The 19,079-nt window shown below is 39.8% G+C and overlaps 1 long non-coding RNA gene and 1 pseudogene across 4 annotated transcripts; one reads left to right on the forward strand and one right to left on the reverse strand.

Moving 5' to 3' along the window:
* LOC138843473 (ATP-binding cassette sub-family E member 1-like) overlaps positions 1–19,079 on the forward strand; it is a 1,090,710-nt pseudogene that overhangs the window by 368,472 nt on the left and 703,159 nt on the right.
* Positions 2,324–14,050, reverse strand: LOC149124979 (uncharacterized). 4 transcript variants are annotated; one of them, XR_016211831.1, is made up of 6 exons: positions 13,442–13,889; positions 9,714–9,792; positions 9,130–9,223; positions 4,861–5,058; positions 3,000–3,128; positions 2,324–2,338 (listed from the first exon to the last, which is right to left on the reverse strand). It is a non-coding gene; the product is annotated as an uncharacterized LOC149124979 (long non-coding RNA). The 4 variants fall into 4 exon arrangements; XR_016211829.1 differs by lacking the exons at positions 2,324–2,338; positions 3,000–3,128; positions 4,861–5,058 and adding exons at positions 5,843–6,115; positions 14,036–14,050 and having other exon boundaries at positions 13,442–13,703; XR_016211830.1 differs by lacking the exons at positions 2,324–2,338; positions 3,000–3,128 and having other exon boundaries at positions 4,555–5,058; positions 13,442–13,869.

A 19,079-nucleotide genomic window follows, 5' to 3' on the forward strand; every position in this document is an offset into this window, starting at 1 on the left:
CATTTGCTACAAGATGATTTTTATTCTAGATCATGCTTGGAGTAATCATTATCATTACATTTTTAAACTGTATAAATTGACAAAAATATCACTTAGCTAAAACATACTTTGACAACAAGAATTTAGAAAAGTGTGATCCTTAATCTTGAATTCAATTGCTATTATTGAATCTTCTGTTAGAAATACTATTGTAAGAAGGGGAATAATAATATTCTCGTACATGAAACATTGTTATTAGAATAATGGATAAGTCCTTTGTTTCTGAAACCAGATTTGCTTCGATGTTCTCATGTGAAAAAAAATTGAAAACTACCGTAAGTAAAATGTACAAGAAACTCCACAGAACAGGCAACATTGGAATATCCCCTTTGTTTTATTGGTTAAATGTAAGGGGAGTTTAAAAAATTCTTCAATAGAAACTTAACTCTCAACCTAGGATTTCTTATCTTCAACACACATGCCAGTGGCTCCTCCTGCCTGTCCCCCTGATTGCAATACCAATCAACAGATTTTTTAACACTTTGTGATCCAAGACTGCAGTTTTAGAAAGGAATTGTGGTCGTCTATTTTTGAAAATTAAAGTGCTCTTCAATTGAAAGAATTTCTGGTTCTGTTTTACGGTGCACACATGACTGGAAGCAGAAGCATACCTGCTCTGTTGATGTGTACACGCAAATTAATTACCTTAGGTATAAACGTAGCCTCTCCTCTCTCCAGGAGAGTAACAGTGTGGAAAATCCTCAGTGGGATGATAGTTCTGCTCCAAAAGCAGTCAATTCTGGAAGTATCATAGAAAAATACTTCTAGAAAACATAGGACTTTCTGGAAATAAGTATTTAATTATTAAAGCAAATATCTGAACAGTTTTTATTTACTCAATTCACTAGAATACAATACTTCTGAAATTTTTTTAAACAACTGTTGATATTCCAACAGTGCATTGAATTTACTCAAAATGGACCTATTATTGTATAGTAGCAGAATTTCTTGGCATTTTTTCCTCGATCATACAGAAGTATAGCCAGGATTGAGGGGAAAATACACAATAGGGATCGAAGAAATCAAAAAAGGCTAGCAAACACTAAAAAACAAACAAACAAAATTTTTAAAAAACCCTCCAAAAATACAATTTGAATATGATATACTGCTTTGGCATTAAAATGGCAAGAAATTTCTGAAAATTTGAGCTCTCAGAAGGGAAACAAGTGGTAATGATAGCAGTGTTTTGCCTAGATATTTTATATTATTTCATGTCCGTCAAAATAAGAATGAATATTTCCTTCAGAACCTCAGGTCAGATAAGATGAAACAAATTACTTTGGACGATTCAGTGAAGTTGATATCTGGTGCCGTTTAGGATAATTCATGCAATAGTCATTAAAAACACAGCTAACTAGGGGTGGCTGTTCGGCATAGTAGTTAAGACACCAGTTAGTGTGCCTATGTCCCATAACAGAGCACCTGGATTCATGTCTCAGCTCTGCTCCGGATTCCAGCTTCCTGCTCATGTAGACCACATGGAAGATCTGGTTGAGTTTCTGACTCCAGCATTTGCCCTGGCCCAGCCCTGGCCATTGCAGGCAATTGAGAAGTGAACTGCAAATGGGAACTTTCTTTTGCCTGTCTCTCTCTCTCTCTCCCTCCTTCTCTCTCCCCTTCTTTATCATAAATAATAAAAAAGCTTAAAATTATTGTTTTATATATATAAGCTAATTTATATATTTAATTTTGTAAATTATTTTTTAAATTATTTATATAAAGGGATCACATTTCAAATATTTGATATATATAGTTTTAAGAGTATAATGATACTTCCCATCCTACTCTCCCTCCTTCCCTCCCTTACTCCCATCCTTCCTTTTCTTTCCTTTCATAGTTTTCCTCTAATTTTTATAATGACATACTTTCAATTTACTTTATAATCTCAAGTTTTTAAATTTAAGGCTAAGTTATACAATGGTCTTTAAAAAATCATTCACAGAAAATGTATATTATCTTTTAAACTTTCCATGAACTTCTTGAAATATTCTTGACAACATAATAAAATGCAAAAAAGTCCTAAATTTAATACAATAAAAACAATAAACTAAATATGCAAGTTATTATGGCTGACATATTTAATTAATGAATCCCGATTAGTTCACTCTATATGCAATATTAAAATTTATACCAGAAAACAATGTTAGTCCTGACTGACCAAAGATGTTCTCCCTCTTTTCTGTATTTATATGCAGGACTAGAATTTCCAGTGATATTCACAAGTCACAAACTTAAATTCCAGGAGATGCTAGTTAGGTAGAGATGGTATTGAAGTTGAGAGTTCATATCTGAAGAGACTCTGGTCAAAAACAAAAACAAAAATGTGTATAGTCAAACTAAGCACCTGCCTATATGTCAAGTGCTTGCAGCTGTTGGAATAGATGATCCCTTAGGACAATAAAATTATTTGGCACAGAATGGCACTCCGTGATATTTAGTATAAAGAGTCTACCTGTCTCTGGTGAACTATACAAATGTTTGACACCAATGGAGCTGCCCTGAATAGCTTAGTTTTTAGACAACACGAATTAAAGCTTTTGCCGAAAGATTAATTTTAAAAACCTCAAAGGGGTTTTAAAATTTAATGATAGTCTGAAGTCTACTGTTTTGTGAAATAGGGTTAAATTTGAACAGTGCCTGTGGTTGTAGCAGTTGGCAGCTAAAGCTTCTTTTGTATATTGATTCCTTTCAAGCTCATGCTTGAACCTCTGTCAACGAATAAGGAGTTCACTAAATGAAGGCTAGCTGCCAACTCATCACTTAAAATTTAAAAAGCGCATTAGCAGCAGCATGCTAATCCAGATATATTGGAAGGGATGACAACAGAAATTGATTACTCATAATGTGATTCTCACCTAAGTTTAAACAAGCCTATTGAAAGAAATATAAGTAGAGTTTGCTACTACAAAGATTTCCATTGGAACCCCTTCTAGTAATACCCAGTGGGCCATTTAGCTTACCTGAATATTTCTGTGCACTATCCAAGTGGACAGTGAACTTGATTTGGAAGCTGTGCTGTAAAATGCCCACCTCTCTCTTGAGATCCATTCTCCATCCTCTCCACCGCGCTTTGTGTCCTGGAGACTGACCTATAAGGAATGCTTCAAAATGTTCCCTTAAACTCTGGATTCAATAAATGTGGAAAACTGGAGAGCTGCATAAGGTCATGGTATTTGTTTCCTTGGTTCCCTCTTTTAGGGATTGCTTTGAGTGAGTTGTATCCTCAACCAATGCACAAGACTTCCATGTTGCCTTCTCCAACCAGCACTCACCCTCTGAATCCAGCTAACAATAGTTCCTTCACCTTGACCCTTCAAGAATTAGAATAGTAATGGCTCTCTCTGGATCACATCACCCCAGTTGCTTTCCTTAAGCCCTATTCTCATCTTTTACAAAGCTCTTATTGAACACTTGCTCCTCAGTTAACCAGTTTGAGAGTGCCATCTGTTTCCTACAGGGAGTCCCTGCCATTCACATGCACAGTGGAGGTAGTGAGTGTTACAGGAGCAAGGAGCAAGAAAGCCTGCTGCAATGATCAATGCAAACACTCAATGTACCTGAGTGAAATGGGCATTGTGAGTGGATCATTGTAACCCTTGTTCCATACTCGTGTGGAACAGGTGATTATAAGGTACATTGAAAGCATGTTATCACAAAAAATTAATAGAAAGAAAGGGGGGAGGGAAGGAAAGAAGCAAGGGGGAAGGAGGAAAGTAGTGTTCTATTCTTAGAGTCGTATCTGTGAAATGCATGAAATCTGTTTTCTTTATGATAATTAATTTTAAAAAATAAGAAGGAAAAGACTAAAGGCAGATTCTTGGACACAAATTTCAGTCAAACTAACTAAAAGCCTACCCATGAATCTAAAGAAACCATTATTTTAAGCCAGAACCACATTCAGCAAGGTATTACGCTTCCCCCCTTTTTTTTATTCAAGTTTGAGATTTCTTTAGTCAATGACTAGAACTATTGGTAATATGAAATGAGAACTACATAAAATGAACACTTTTCTTAAGTAATTTTTTAATTTTCCTTTTATGAATTATATTAAATAAAGTAATTTTAAACAGTTACTCCAAATAGAAATATTTTCTAATGTTTGTTGCTAGGCATCTTACAGGTAAATCTTGCAATGGAACACTAATTTGTTATAATACATGATAAGCAAAAGCACTTAAATTTTTGCTGTCAAAAATATGTTGTTTTCTGTTCATTTAAGTTATGGTATGTTCATAATCTGTAGGCAAAAAGAAAAAAAGAACTAATGTGCTTCCTTGTTGAGTATAACTCCACATATTATTAAAACATGCTTCTTAATGACTAAAAAATAAACAGTCAGATACCCAACACGTAAGGGTATTTGACATGTTCCAAAAAAACCAAAACTGCTTTAAAAAGATCCTGATAATTATCTGAAGTTTAAGCTGAATTCAGTAGCTATCACTCTAAAACCACACAGTGAAGTTCAGCATAGATATTCTTAGTCAAATCAGCAATAAACTTTTAAATGTTTTATTACGCATAAGACCCAATATGACAATGGACAAAGAACAAGCAGAAAGGGGTAGTGAGAATGTAGGCAAATACAGAGATGAGAATCCTGGGGGAAAGTTCTGACATTTGAGTTTGTCTTGATGTTGTAAATTACCTAATACTATTTTGCTAAAACATCTAAGAAAATCAAAGCAGAGAAGACTCTCCATATGGAATCAATTAAATTCTGTTCCAGTGTACATTTACTGAGGGGATAAAGAAAAATCATGAAACTGTAGATTTTCTATAAAACATAAAGGACATGCACATTAGGGGAATGACACTTACATAGAATGAAGATTCTGATACATCAGCATCAAGTGATCTCATACCCACAAAAAGACTTAAAACGTGCTACAACCGGTGTTAAAGCTGGATGGGTTTGAAGTCAGTTTGTTGTGTATCTTAGAGGGCGTCATGCTTAGGACAATGTTTCCCCAGCTGAGTTCTTCCAATCTGTTGGTTTTGCTCTTTCATCTGAGCAAGCTTCATGTGAACAGAGAAATGTTAATAGCTAAGCACTGTGTCTGATCAACTCTCTAATGAGCAGAAGTGTTTTCTTGATCACAACTTCGCAGACAGCAGAGGAATAAGTCGATGCTTGCATATGACTGGCTTCATGTTCCATTAAGCCTGAATTTAGCAAACATTTCTTTCATAACAATACGCAATGCTTGGAAAGCTGAAATGAGCTTGGGAAGATGAGAATATCTTAGCAGTGCCAGCAGCTGCACTCTTCCACTGCTCAAAATGTGGTTTTTATTACAAATGAATTGGCCTTCAGGGGAGAATTTTCACAAGGATATGAACTCTGATTACTTCACATTACCAGTAAGCACAAATTAAATAAAGTGATCTGTGTAAGTGAAGACTGTGGATGCTGGGATCTGCTACCGAATACATTTCCCAAAGATATCTTTGTGTGTGTTTTAAAAAATGTGTGCCTGGGTTTACTCAGACCGAGAAGTGGTGAATCACCAGGCAACCTTTTCCTCAAACATCCTATGTCCCTGCAGCAAAAGTATATTCCCAGAAAAAAGGTGAAGACTCCATTCCTGGAGATCTCTGAGAAATACTTCTGGGGGAAAAAGAAAAGCCAGAATGGACTTCACCCATCCAAAGGGTACGGCGCAGGCACCCCGAGTGTGTTGTACTCCCTGGCTTCCTCCAACCCCAGGGACGCTGCCTGTCACTATGCACTGGGAGCCTCTGCCATGTTTTGCTTCCAGGTTAGTGGCCAAAGCCATAAAACAAAAGTCATCTTTTTTTTAAAAAAATATTTATTTGAAAGGCAGATTGACAGAGAGAGAGAAGAAAGGGAGAGAGAGAGGGAGAGGTTGCTTCTATCCACTGATTCAGTCCGCAAATCATCTCAACAGCCAGGTCAAGGCCAGCCTGAAGCCAGGAGCCAGGAAATCCATCCTGGTCTCCCATGTGGATGGCACAGGCTCAAGCTTTGGGCCGTTGTCCCCCTGTGCCCTCCCAGGCACCTCAGCAGGGAGCTGGCTAGGAAGCGGAGCAGCTGGGACTGGAATCAGCATTCCTGCGGGGTAAAGGACACACAGCGATGATTTAACCTGTTGCACCACAATGCTGGCCCCAAGCTGTCTCTCTGATGATATAAATCAGTTTGCATGACCTCTCTGCTTAAAGCCTTACAGGGGCCAACACCCCACCCCTCCAACTCACACACAGACCTCCTGCCCATTTATTTCAAAGCAAATGTGAAATCCTTGCAGTGGTTCTCAAGGCCTTACTCCTACCTCTGCCTCTGATCTAACTCCTGATTTCTGTCTTCCTATCCTCCTCACTGACCCCTCACTGAGTTCTGGCCACACTGGCTCCATCTGTTCACAGATCACACAGGCACAGGTCTTTCCTCTAATTTTTCCTCCACCTGGATGATCCTTCAAGACATCTGCGTGTAGAACTCCCTGGTCTCCTACCAGTATGTCCAAAGTCACCTTCACAGTGAAATCTGCCCTGTTTGTCCTGTTGATCAAGCAAACTACTGGGACAGGCACTACGGCATAGCAGGTAGATCCACTGCCTATGACATGGGCTTCCCATGTGAGTGCCAGTTCATGCCCCAGCTGCTCCATTTCTGATCCAGCTCCTTGTTAATGGCTTGGGAAAAGCAGCAGAAGATGGCCAAGTGTTTGGGATCCTGCCACCCAGGTGGGAGACCTGGAAGATGCTCCTGGCTCCTAGCTTCAGCCTGGCCCTGCCCTGGCTGATGTGGCCATCTGTAGAGTGAGCCAGCAGATGGAAGATCTCTCTCTCTCTCTCTCTCTCTCTCTCTCTCTCTTCCTCTTTCTCTGTAACTCTAACTTCCAAATAAGTAAATTAGTTAATTACAATTTTTAAAAAAACTGCCACCCTCCCCCCACCTATTCCTCCTGTCTTCACTGTCCACCCTTACTTTCATTCTTTCTCCAAAGCATAGACCACTATGAAAAATACTGTGTAATTTATATATATGTTATGTTCACCTATATTATGAGTCTCTCCATCACTGGGACATATGTAGCAGGAGGCAGGCGTCTGACTCTTGTTCACTGAATTAGCATCAGTGTCAGGGACGCTTCAATGTATAGTAAATCAAGGATAGTCATCAGTCTATACTAATTATTAAATAAATATTGGTCTGAATTTAAGGACTATATACAAGAGTGATGACATCTAAAGTAAGGAAGAGACCACCTTTTCTAACTTATTCGAAATTCAGTTTAAAAACCTAAAACTCTGGCCGGCACGGCAGCTCACTAGGCTAATCCTCCGCCTGTGGCGTCAGCACCCCGGGTTCTAGTCCTGGTAGGAGCACCAGCTTCTGTCCTGGTTGCTCCTCTTCCAGTCCAGCTCCCTGCTGTAGCCCGGGAAGGCAGTGGAGGATGGCCCAAGTGCTTGGGCCCTGCACCCGCATGGGAGACGAGGAGAAGCACCTGGCTCCTGGCTTCGGATCGGCGCAGCGCACTGGCTGTAGCGGCCATTTGGGGAATGAACCAACAAAAGGAAGACCTTTCTCTCTGTCTCTCTCTCTCTCTCACTGTCTAACTCTGCCTGTCAAGAAAACAAACAAACAAAAACCTAAAACTCTAAGTCTCTCCAACACAGGAATTCCACTGAGAAAGTAACAATAGCACTAAGGAGTTAGCATAACTTTTAATGTATACTTTTTGGTATTTAGAGCAGTGGTCAAGTACTCCTCCTGTGATCAAAGTTTCCCTGGAACACATTCACATCCACCTGCTTGTGTTGACTAAAGCTGCATTTTCTCTACAACAGGGGAGCAGAGTGGCTGTGACAGAAGCTGTCTGCCAATAAAGTCAAAAGTATTAAGGAGGCCTCTAGTTAGTTCGCCAACCAACCTCTGATTTAGACAAAGGTTAATGACACTTGGTGAACAAATTGGTTTCCAAATGCCAACAATTAGCCAAATAAATGTTTTCAGTTATCTAATAAAAGGGTGAAGGATGAGACAGAAACTTAGCCTAGAAATGAAGATGCTCACAGCAGAATGCCGGGGTTCAATGCCTGTCTCTGCCTCTTGACTCCGACTTCCTGCTGATGTAGCTCCTGAGAGGCAGCAGGGATGGCTCAAGCCGCTGGGTTCCTGCCAGGCATCTGGGAGACCAGGACTGTGCTGTGGGCTCCCAGCTCTGCTCTGGCTCAGCCCTGGTCATTGCAGGCATTTGTGGAGCGAACCAGCAGATGAATTCCTTCTCTGTCTTTGTCTGTCTGCCTGTCTCTCCTCTCTCTCGCTGCTTCTCAAAGAATAATATTTTTAATAGTGGAGAAAGTCTAAATGAGAGACACTGCTTCACACACAGTTGCCTTTTTCTGCCTTCTCTGAAGCTTCTGAATTTCTCCAGTAATTCATGGACTTGCATTGAATCTGAAACATGCCAGAATTCTAAACTAACAGGACCTCTTGAAGTTCCTCTTAACCTATTTAATTATTGAGAATTCTCTGCATTCACATTATTTTACATTTTATTCATATATCTTATAACATCCTGGATTTTTTGGTCTATGTGTCCTCACTGCTCTCTTTCTATTTAAAAACGGTTCTCTTAGTGTTCTCTAAAAGGTACTGTCATACATTAGTGTACTATATTTATATTTCAATAATTTTCTTAAAGGAAGATATAATTTTCCTTAACATTTAATCTTAGGTGTAAATTAGTGCCCCTTATTTAGCAACATCATTGTTAACCTAATAGCTGCATTGTAATTAATCATAGAGTAAGGCAGATTAAGATGACAGATTTATTATTATGCTGAGAAAAACACAATACTAAGGGAATGCATTTAGGTGCTATTTTAAATAACACTCACTTGAATATATTTAAAGTTCTTTTCTTAGCAGAAGTCAGCCCAAGTCAAGTATCTGTACAAGTATACTCTAAATGAAAAATTATCTTTCCTTAATTCTCTAGGCATCTTTCTGATTATTGTTTACATGTACGGTGTGTGAATGTGTGTGGCTCATACATATGTCTGTAGACAAATTGATGGATAATACAGAGTGACAGACTGCTCTGGCAGGAGGCTGACCTTCAACAAGTGCTCCCAGCATTTTCCTGGACATTACTCCCCTTCTCATCAGTAGAGATCAGAAGTTGAGAAGACTTTTCAAAAACATTTATTACTGGAAGACACAGAAATAGCCATATTGAGAAACAGAAGTTTCATGCAATTTATTTAGACCATCCAACCAGAAAATCGACTGCTTCACCTACATATATATATATATATATATATGCTTGAAAATAATATTTGAGGGATATTTAAGCCTGAGAAGATGATTGTCTCATTACTTTAAATACTATTCTTTATGTCATTAGAACATTAAGAAGGTATGCACACCAAATTCACAACAAATATTTATTCAGCACTTATAAATGTCAGGTTATTTCATTAATGTGTTATTGTAATTAAGCATATTATAACACAATTGTTAAATGGTTACTAAATAAGTAAAAAATTTAGATTGAACACATCATTATAATCCCTTGAAGAAATTGAAGCCAAAATGCCTTAAAAGTGTGAGTTCCTTGAAAACAAAGATTGTCATTTTTATTGTAATTATCTCAAATAATTATCACAGTGCAGAGTATTTGCAAGTAATGCATACTTACTGGCCTGAATTCATATAGTCAGTAAAAAGTAGAATCTAGATTTGAAAGAATTCTTCTGACTCCAAGACCAGTATTTTTCCTAGGGCCAAAGTAAAGATTATCACACAGGATAAAAGACAAGGTAACTGTATATTAGTCCAAACTTAAGTATTCCCTACCACAAATGTTTGTTTAAGAAAGAGTGCTAACCAAGGAAGATAAGAGACAAAGCAGGACTCAGCACTTAAAATAGAGGAAAGTACTTATAAATGCCTCAGATTAGTGCTCAGTTTAAGTCAGAGATAACTTTATAAAAATCTCATGTCAAGGATAAAGGAAATTCTAGAAATAGGGTGGGAGACTTTTTCTTAAGAAATAATTGTTGAAAAATATGAGTACTACTGGCTTATGTGCTACAAAACAGTAAGTCATGTTTGATGGTAAGTCAGATTACTGGGTATTACAAAGTTGTGCAGATAGGAAGACTCTGCTATGCAAGAAGTCATGGGGATCTGATCTGGTACAAACACAGGTGTGCAGAAGGAGACAGATGAAACTGGGAAGGCAAGGCTGAAATAAGGCATCTGCCCAATTTCTCTGCCTGGGAGAAGAATTGGATCAATTTCTTATGAGGGAACTTCAGAAAGGAATTAAAAGATAAATTTATTTTCAACACTTTTGAAATTTTTGCATAATGTTCATATAATGGGAGTTTTCCATTAACTTTCTGAAGATCTCTTGTATATATTCGCTGTCAATGTAACACCTTGTATCTCCACCGATAATATTCCTGGCATAGGTAGATAGTTAATACATACTCTTTCAATGAACAAAAGAAACTTCTAGTGAGAGTGCTGTGTACGTTTGGATGGCATGTTCATTTAGGATGGCTGAGAGGCAGACACCAAGGTAGCAGTAGAGATGCCAGCCATTTATTGGGAAAGGGAGAAAGAGAAGGTCCAAGATCCTTCAACTGGGATGCAAGTCTACATCTGTGGAAGAAGGGGAAGGGGACAGGGCTGAGAAGAAAGGATGGTGAATGACAGTGCAGTGCCAAATGTTTGATGAAGACAACCGGAGGCTCTGAGCCAAAAGTGCCCGTTAGAAGAGTGCCTGTCTTACCAGAACAGACCTGTCTGAGTATTCTCCCCATACGCAGTCATAGTTGGGAGCAAGCATGGAAGCAGTCCAGGGAGATGGCAGATGGAGCCATTAATCAAATTCTACTCCTTGCAGGAGGAAAGCGGAGCAGTGCGTTATGATGGCTGCCACTCAAAGTAGGACTAAAGGAGATTACCTACCAAGCTATCATTTGGGATGCACCCTTAACACAAAACCTCTAAAAACGTATGTGAGTATAGTCAAGTTAGTTTAAAACTTGTTTCAATTCTAAGGCAAGATACCGATAATTACATCAAATCATTGATAATTACATCTTATTTGGCATGAGTGTCTTTGACCTAGTGATGAGAAAGTTTGCTCCTTGTTTGTCCAAAATCAAAACAAAATATTAAACCTTTGCCAGAATTTGTGAAAGACAAAGTTAAATAGTGTTTATAAATAGCAGCAACAGCATTTTTCCAGAACTGGACTATAGTATTACTTAAGCTACAAGTGTTGACTAGGTATTTTACCCCTCATTAGCCATTTCTTATGTCCAGTTGATAGCCTATCATAAAACACAAGTTGGGGGGCCGGTGCTGTGGCTCAGTGGGTTAACACCCTGGCCTGAAGTGCTGGCATCCAGTACGGGTGCCGGTTAGAGACTCGGCTGCTCCTCTTCTGATCCAGCTCTCTGCTATGGCCTGGGAAAGCAGTAGAAGGTGGCTCAAGTCCTTGGGCCCCTGCACCCATGTGGGAGACCCAGAAGAAGCTCCTGACTCCTGGCTTCGGATCAGCGCAGCTCCAGCCGTTGCAGCCAATTGGGGAGTGAGCCAGTGGATGGAATACCTCTCTCTCTCTGCCACTCCTCTCTCTGTATAACTCTGACTTTCAAATAAAAATAAATAAATCTTTAAAAAAATAAAACAAGTTGTAGCAGAAAAACTTGCATGCTATCTAATGTTGGCAAATAACCAGATGGTTGCCCCAAGTATCTGGGACACCCTGAAGTCCTCAGGCCTAGTTGCTGGTTGCATTTCACCAAGCTTGGGCTTTGGAAGCAGAAAAAGGTAGTATCTCTGTTGTTAAGCTTATTCAACAAGCAGGCAAACGATGATTTGACTGACACAACCTACCCAGGGACAAAAAGCAAAATTGTGAATGCACTGTGTTTAAGATATTGCAAAGACCCTGGGCCATCTGTGGACAATGCTTCATGTCAAGATCATTGATTTACTCCATGAAAGTGTCTTAAATCTTGACAATTGTGGGCTTTAGGAACTTCTCTGCCCTCTTCTTGATATCTTATTAAGTTTTCTTATATCTTATTTATTTATTTATACAAAGGGAAAAGATTTCAAGTATTTCACATATAAAATTTTAAGCACATAATGACCCTTCCCACCTGCTCTCCCTCCTTCCCTCCTCCTTCCTTTCTTTTTTTTTCCAGTTAATTTTTGTGATAACATCTTTTCAATTTACTTTATAATCACAGGCTTAATCCTCCACTAAATAAGGATTTGCAACAATAGAAAGTAGCTTGTCCAGAGTGTGTTGATTAGAATCAAACCACATGGGTGTCTGTAGAATCAGCTAAATTCTTAGCCTGGATTCAGTGAAGACATTCTAACTCACACTGACATGAATTGAAATTACAACAGATACTTTTGTTGTTGTTTCAGAAGGACTGAATTTCAATTGTCCCTAAAAAACTCAACTTTCTCAGGAAGTTTGTAAGGCATTTTAGAGTACATTCAAGATACAGCAATATCATGCCAAAAATGACTGGTGCCTAGGAAATCAGGTAAAAGCATTAATTTTCCATATCTGATCTTTTTTTCTTCCTTTAGAAATATGACGTTTACAAAAATGGACCTACAAAGAGGATTCTCAAGATAAGGTAAATAAAGTCATCATTCCAAGCACCGCTGAAGAATATTTTCAAGTTACAGTGAAGTTAAAATAAGAAAAACTACAAAGATACAAAGTATAGTGTGTTGTGTTGTGAGTGAGACCTGTAGCTCTCTAGCAGTTTTCCTTGTCACTCTTCTCAGGGACTGTGTGTCCATAACTCCATTAACCATTTTTTTTTCCTTTAACTGAGCACACAATGCCAACTATGTGCTGAGCACTATTGACTGATCTGGGAATATAGCTTCCAAAACAAGTCTCTCATCTCTTGAAGATTACCCTATATAGAGAAAATACAGTAATCAAATACAGAAGCTATTATATATCAGTAATTATCCAGAGCTAAGGGGAAAAATAGAGCATAAATAGACACAATGGATGGAGTTGAGTGAGAGGAGGGGCAATGTGGCTGCTCTTTCCTAGAGTTGCTGTGCCAAGGCTCAGTGAGCAGGTGACACCAGAGCAGAACCTGGAAGTACAGTGAGCAAGACAAGCATGTATCTGAGAGAACAGCAGAGAAACCCCTGAAGCAGGGGCCTGGCTGACAGGTCAAGGAACATGAAGGAGGCTGGTGTGGCTAACAGGAAGTGTTTGGTCACAGTGGTGGAAGACTACGATAATAAAGGAGATGAATGTGATTTATTGAATGTAAAAGTGCTTAGCGATCTCTGGTGCTACTGGGATCAGAGTGAGGACTTGGTCCTTGATATTTTGGAAGAATTGGAAGTATGACTTACCATGCAGGCTGCGGAGGCGAAGATTTGGAAGCCTGGGAAGGAACAAGATGAGATTCTCCGTTGCAGCCTCTGAGAAGGGTCGCTGGCAGATTACATTAGAGGTGCTTCAATTTACTCAAGGTGTGAGTGATGGGTTTCTTCATTTCCTTTCTGTTAGCCACACTGGTCACTAATAGAATCCTGATTCTATCAGTTACTGTTCTGCCTGGTATCTGGAGAGTGTTAGTTGTAACTACTTCATTTATCTTCCAAATTAGGACCTCTTAAGAGCAAGAAAGAGTGCAACTAAAAATGGTGTCAGAATCACTTAAAATAAACCAGGGCTGCTCCAGGACCACTGATATGTATGATCACCCCACTTAACTCTAGGAATTCAGCATCTCTCACACCAGATGCTGTGGAAGCTGGAAATTCTAAGCTGAGAGTCAGGGCCTGTGAGAAGCTCTGCCAGGTGTTGCTAATACACACAGGTGCCACAGGGCAGCAGAGCACAGATCTACAATAATAAAGGTCTCTGCCCCCAGACACAAAGAACCTCATGATTACCCTCTGAGCTTGAGCCTTGCCCACTTCAAAGCAGTGGGATTCACTCACCCTTCCTTCCAGGCCAGCTCTCTGCTGTGGCCCGAGAAGGCAGTGGAGGATGGCCCAAGTGCTTGGGCCCTGCACCTGCATGGGAGACCAGGAGGAAGCACCTGGCTCTTGGCTTCGGATCAGCGCAGCGCACCAGCTGCAACATGCTGGCCGTAGCGGCCACTTGGGGGATGTACCAACATCTTTGTCTCTGTCATCTTTCTCTCTGTCTCTCTCTCTCACTATCTAACTCTGCCTGTCAAAAAAAAAAAAAAAAAAGAGTTACTTTCTTCTCATGATTTCATCTGAGAGATAGTCACAGATTAGCAATAGAGAAATCTGTGGGCCAGCTTCATGGCTGCTAAAGCTAAGTGGAGAATGTGGTTGTGAGGGTGTGCCAAGTGGGCTTAGAAATACTTAGCCCCCCAGGAGTCAGGCAGATGTATCACATACTGACTGCACAGGGTATGGGACAGGCTGTTCTCCAAAGACAGAGCTCAGATGGGGCTCCAGTCCTGTCTTGCCAGATAAATTACTTCTTCTGCCATTGATGAGGGCTGTGGTTTGAGGATATCTACACCTCAAAAATGCACATTTTGTTAACTTAAACCCCAAGGAGGTGGTACTCAGAGATGAGGCCTTTGGGGAAGCGATTAAGTGCTGAAGGTTCTGCCCTCATGAATGGATTAGTGCTCTGATAACAGAGGCCAAGGACCATGCCCTGGCCCCCTTTGCACCCCTTCCAGTGGGTGATGATTCAGCAGGAGGCACCATTTTTGAAGCTGAGAGAGAAACCCTTAACAGATATGGAATCCACTGAAATCTGAACAGTGCGGCTTCCGGAACTGTGACAAGATAAACCTCTGTTGTCTGTAAGTTACCCGGCCTTAGGTATGCTGTTACAGCAGCACAAACTTACTAAGACATTAAGCTATAGGTCCTGTGAGGCGAAGAACTGGAATCGTTACTAGAGCACAAGGCCCTCAGACAGAGCTCATGGCAAGAGCAAAGGGGCTTCCACCTGAGGAGCCCTTGTTCCCCGATGTGCTGTCAGAAACAACATGAAAAAGCAAGTTAATAACTCAGTGCATGATCGTGCTTCAACTATAGGCTTTCTGAATACAAAGATGCTTTTCAGAGTATAATTCTCTTACCTAACGTTTCATTAGTTCCCAGTACGTTTTCAATAAATATTAATTAGACATGCCTACAGGAACAGATGAATCATAACTTTTTTATTTTATTTCCCTGCACAGAAACCTTCAGATGATTCACTTTTGGTTCCAAGCTAAAGTTGAATGTTCGTATCCTAGAATCCAGTGCCCCCACATCTGGCCTCATCAAATCTTTCCACACCGTCCTTCCTCTATGATTGCCCTGTGAAATTTTTCCATCCCGTAAAGGGCCCTAGTGAGGATCAGTAGTGTCATGTGCATTTTTGAACTAAAATTGTTTGGATTGTACTACTTTTCAATCCTATCCATTCTTTAACCTCTAGCCCAGCCTTCACATGTATTCCTCATATACTCCTCCTTAAACAAACCAAAGTTTTCTTTTGTGCCCAGAGTACAGAAACCTATACTGACTTGTTCAAACTCGATTTCACTTCTTGAATGTTTCCTGGGGTGGATGTGGGATTTTTCAGTTGCCTATTTTTTCTCTTAAATGAATAAGACTCTTGGGATTAAGAAACATCCTCGTGTCTGGAAGTGCACTGAGCAGAAAGTAGCTGCTCCGTGTGTCTCACGGACTCTGTGTAAAATAAACAAAAGCCTGATATGCTGGGTCATTTCCTGCCTGTGCATTGCAGCAGTGTACTGGCCAGATGGAGAGCCTTCACAGCAATTTATGTTTCTGAGTCAGGCCACATTGTAGTCAGACATCCTCCAAATTCAGTCAGACTGTAAACTCTTCTGCCTCTGTCTTTTCCTTTCTAAGGCAATTCTGCGAAGTTGTTCTTTGTGGGGAGCAATCCGGACTGGACTGAGTTACTGGAATTAAGACTTGTTCTATGCATCTGCTCTCCCACAATATGGCGCTGGGAGAGAAGTAAACAGCTTCCGCACAGCTGCCTCCAGTTCAACCAATAAACTGTAGGACTTGCTCCTGATTGGAGAGCGGCGTGCTCGGCGTGTGGGCAGCCGAGTTGGGATTGGTGGAAGAGGACTATAAAGGAGGAGAGAGACGGCATGCACCAGGAACATCTAAGGGGAACATCTGAAGGAACACCTGTGCAGCCCCCGAGAAAGCCGGCCGGCGGTGTGCCGCTCCCCTGCGGAAGTGGGGAATGTGGCCAGGGGGAACTGCCCTTCCACGGAGGTGGAAGGGATAGTAGCCAACCTGGGAAGAACCAGCAGCAAACCCGGGGAGGGCCGAGCAGACGAAAGAACAGCGCAGGGTCCTGTGTCGTTCCTCCGCGAAGAGGGGGAGCGACAGTTCTTCATTAAAATTAACACATAATTCCATTCTGGTTTTGTTTAACGCATTAGTGATTGTCCCCCCGCCCTTTTCTAAGATTTATTTGAAAAGTAGAGTAACAGCAAGAGAGGGAGAGGCAGAGACAGAGACAGAGACAGAGATGTCCCATCCATTGGTTCACTCCCCAGATGACCGCAATTTCCTGGGGCTGGGCCAGGCCAAAGCTAGGAGTCTGGAATCCCATAGGAGTATCTCATGTGGGTGCAGAGGCCCAAGCACTTGGGCTATCTTTCACTGCTTTCCCAGGCACATTAGCAGGAAGCTGAATCAAAAGTGGAGTAGCCAGGACTCAAGCTGGTGCTCATATGGGATGCTGGAATCACAGCTGACAGCTCCACCTGCTGCACTACAACTCTGCTTTAGTATTAGAATATGGTTATGTCACACAGCACAAATGGGAACTTAAATGTTTATATTTGTTGGAGAACAACCTAGCAATTGATTATCACCAAAAATGGTGGTTAATATAAATAACAGTGTAGCATCTTGCTTAATGGTTCTATTTCTTTATCCCAAGAAAATATTACAAAATATTTACAAAATTTAGTTAAGGATGTTATGTATCATGACATTATTTATAAGAATAAAAAGTAAAATACCTGTTGTATTTAAAGAAATAGGGATTGATAAACTAAAATTTTGATAAATGCATTATATCTGGGTGCATATGTGTGTATAAACATATGAATATGTGGATACTAAAAATAATACAAAATAATTAAATCTCCAAGACATATGTTATGGTAAAAATAATGATTGATGAAGACCTTGGGCAAAATAAAAAGATATGAAATATTTGGTGGTAATTTAGCCTAATCACTGTGATGCCCACAACCCACATTGGAGTCCCTGAGTTAAATCGTTGATTCTGATTCCTGACTCCAGCTTCCTGCCATTGCAGACGCATGGAGACAGCTGTGATGACTCAAGTCACTGGGTTCCTGCCACTCATGTGGAGCAGATTGATTGCAGTCTCAGCTCCAGGCTCTGGGCTTGAACTGTCCCTGCTGTTAAGAGGGAACAAACCAACAAATAGGAGTACTCTCTCTCTGTCTCTGCTTCTCGATGAAATTAAAAAGTAGGTATGAAATGTGCAAATCTAGATAACAAATAAACAAAATAAAAACAAAATAGGGAATAGCTAAAACATTTAAACAAAGGTGACACTGCAGTTTATTAATGAATGAATGAATGGTGTGATAAATATTGTAAGTTTGTTTTCTTCATTTAATATTATCCTATATTTATCTTGGTTTCCTTGGGTTGCTTTGGAAATATGTAAAAGTAGAAACGATTTTACATTTAAAACATGTGCTCTAAAATATATTGTTGTCAAGAGAATTTGAAGAAGATCTATGCTTTCAATACATTTAAGTATGGTTGTGAATATTAAATTGACTCTGGTGGTAGCGGTGTGAGATAGGGCTGACCTATTTTCTTGATTTGTGTATTCTAGGTCATGGAAAGATAAGATTATGAAGGCTTGAAAAATATTCTCTACCTGGATCCACTTGAAAAGCCAATATTTTTCTAGAAGCTAATGGACTCTGCGCACAGTAACTGCCACAACAGCCTACACAATTTTACTTGGCTCCTCCAAATGGTATGCATATTAATTTGTCCTGAGAATTCTCATCTGTATTTCAGAGGTCAAAGAGTTAATGATGGAGGCATGGTTTACAGGCAGTTCTTCCTTTATACAAACAGTGATAAACTCTCATACTTTGCTTACTATAAATAAATTTGAAAATAACAATGAAAAAGTAAATATTTTAAAAAAGAAATTTCAGGCCTGAAGAAAAAGAGACAGGATAAAATGTTCATAGAAGAAGCTGGTAGACTTTTTACAATAATAGTTATTATTTTCATAATACCTTTTGTCCTGGCTTCATGAGAACATTTTAAACAATAATTAATTAAGATTTGTGAATGGATTTAATAAATAGCATATGAGTATTTCATTTCTCAATGCCTCGGCCATTCATTTGTTCAAATCATACAATTTTTTTTACCAAGGTTTACTGAGCACCTGTGTGTGTTCCCAACCCTGTGCTGAGCTTTGGAGGTGATGTTACCACTGTTAAGGAGTTTATGGTTTAATTGAGAAATAGATGGATCCCAGCTTGTCTTTATATGATTTTCACAATTGGCTAACATCCTTGCTTCACTGTGCATTTCCATAGTGTCTTAAATGACTTTCTTTTGTCTTGAGACAAATTAAATTTTACAACTTGAGACAAGAATATTCGTGACTTGGTCAAAATCAGAGCACTTTATCCAGTACCATGAACACCGAATATTTCCAGGCTGAGAACGAAGTAAAGTACAGCAAGAGTTTGAATGGTTGTAGACAATGTACATGGTCTGAGCCATTCCTTGCCTGTGATTATTTCAAGTTAGGCTGATTGTGATTGGCTGTGACCCAGCTCTCTTACCAAAAAATCCCCCTAAATTTTGGTTTGTTTGCTTCACAGCCCAGATCTCCCTTTGAAACCTCTCTCTGTGAAATGCCCCAATGTCTGTAGTACATACACAATCTCTATGTACTAAGTGACATTCAGGATCTTTTCCCCAAATCTGCTTCCCC

Source organism: Oryctolagus cuniculus, chromosome 8 (assembly GCF_051225735.1).
Source record: "Oryctolagus cuniculus isolate XC-2025 breed Fujian yellow rabbit chromosome 8, ASM5122573v1, whole genome shotgun sequence".
NCBI lineage: Eukaryota > Metazoa > Chordata > Mammalia > Lagomorpha > Leporidae > Oryctolagus > Oryctolagus cuniculus.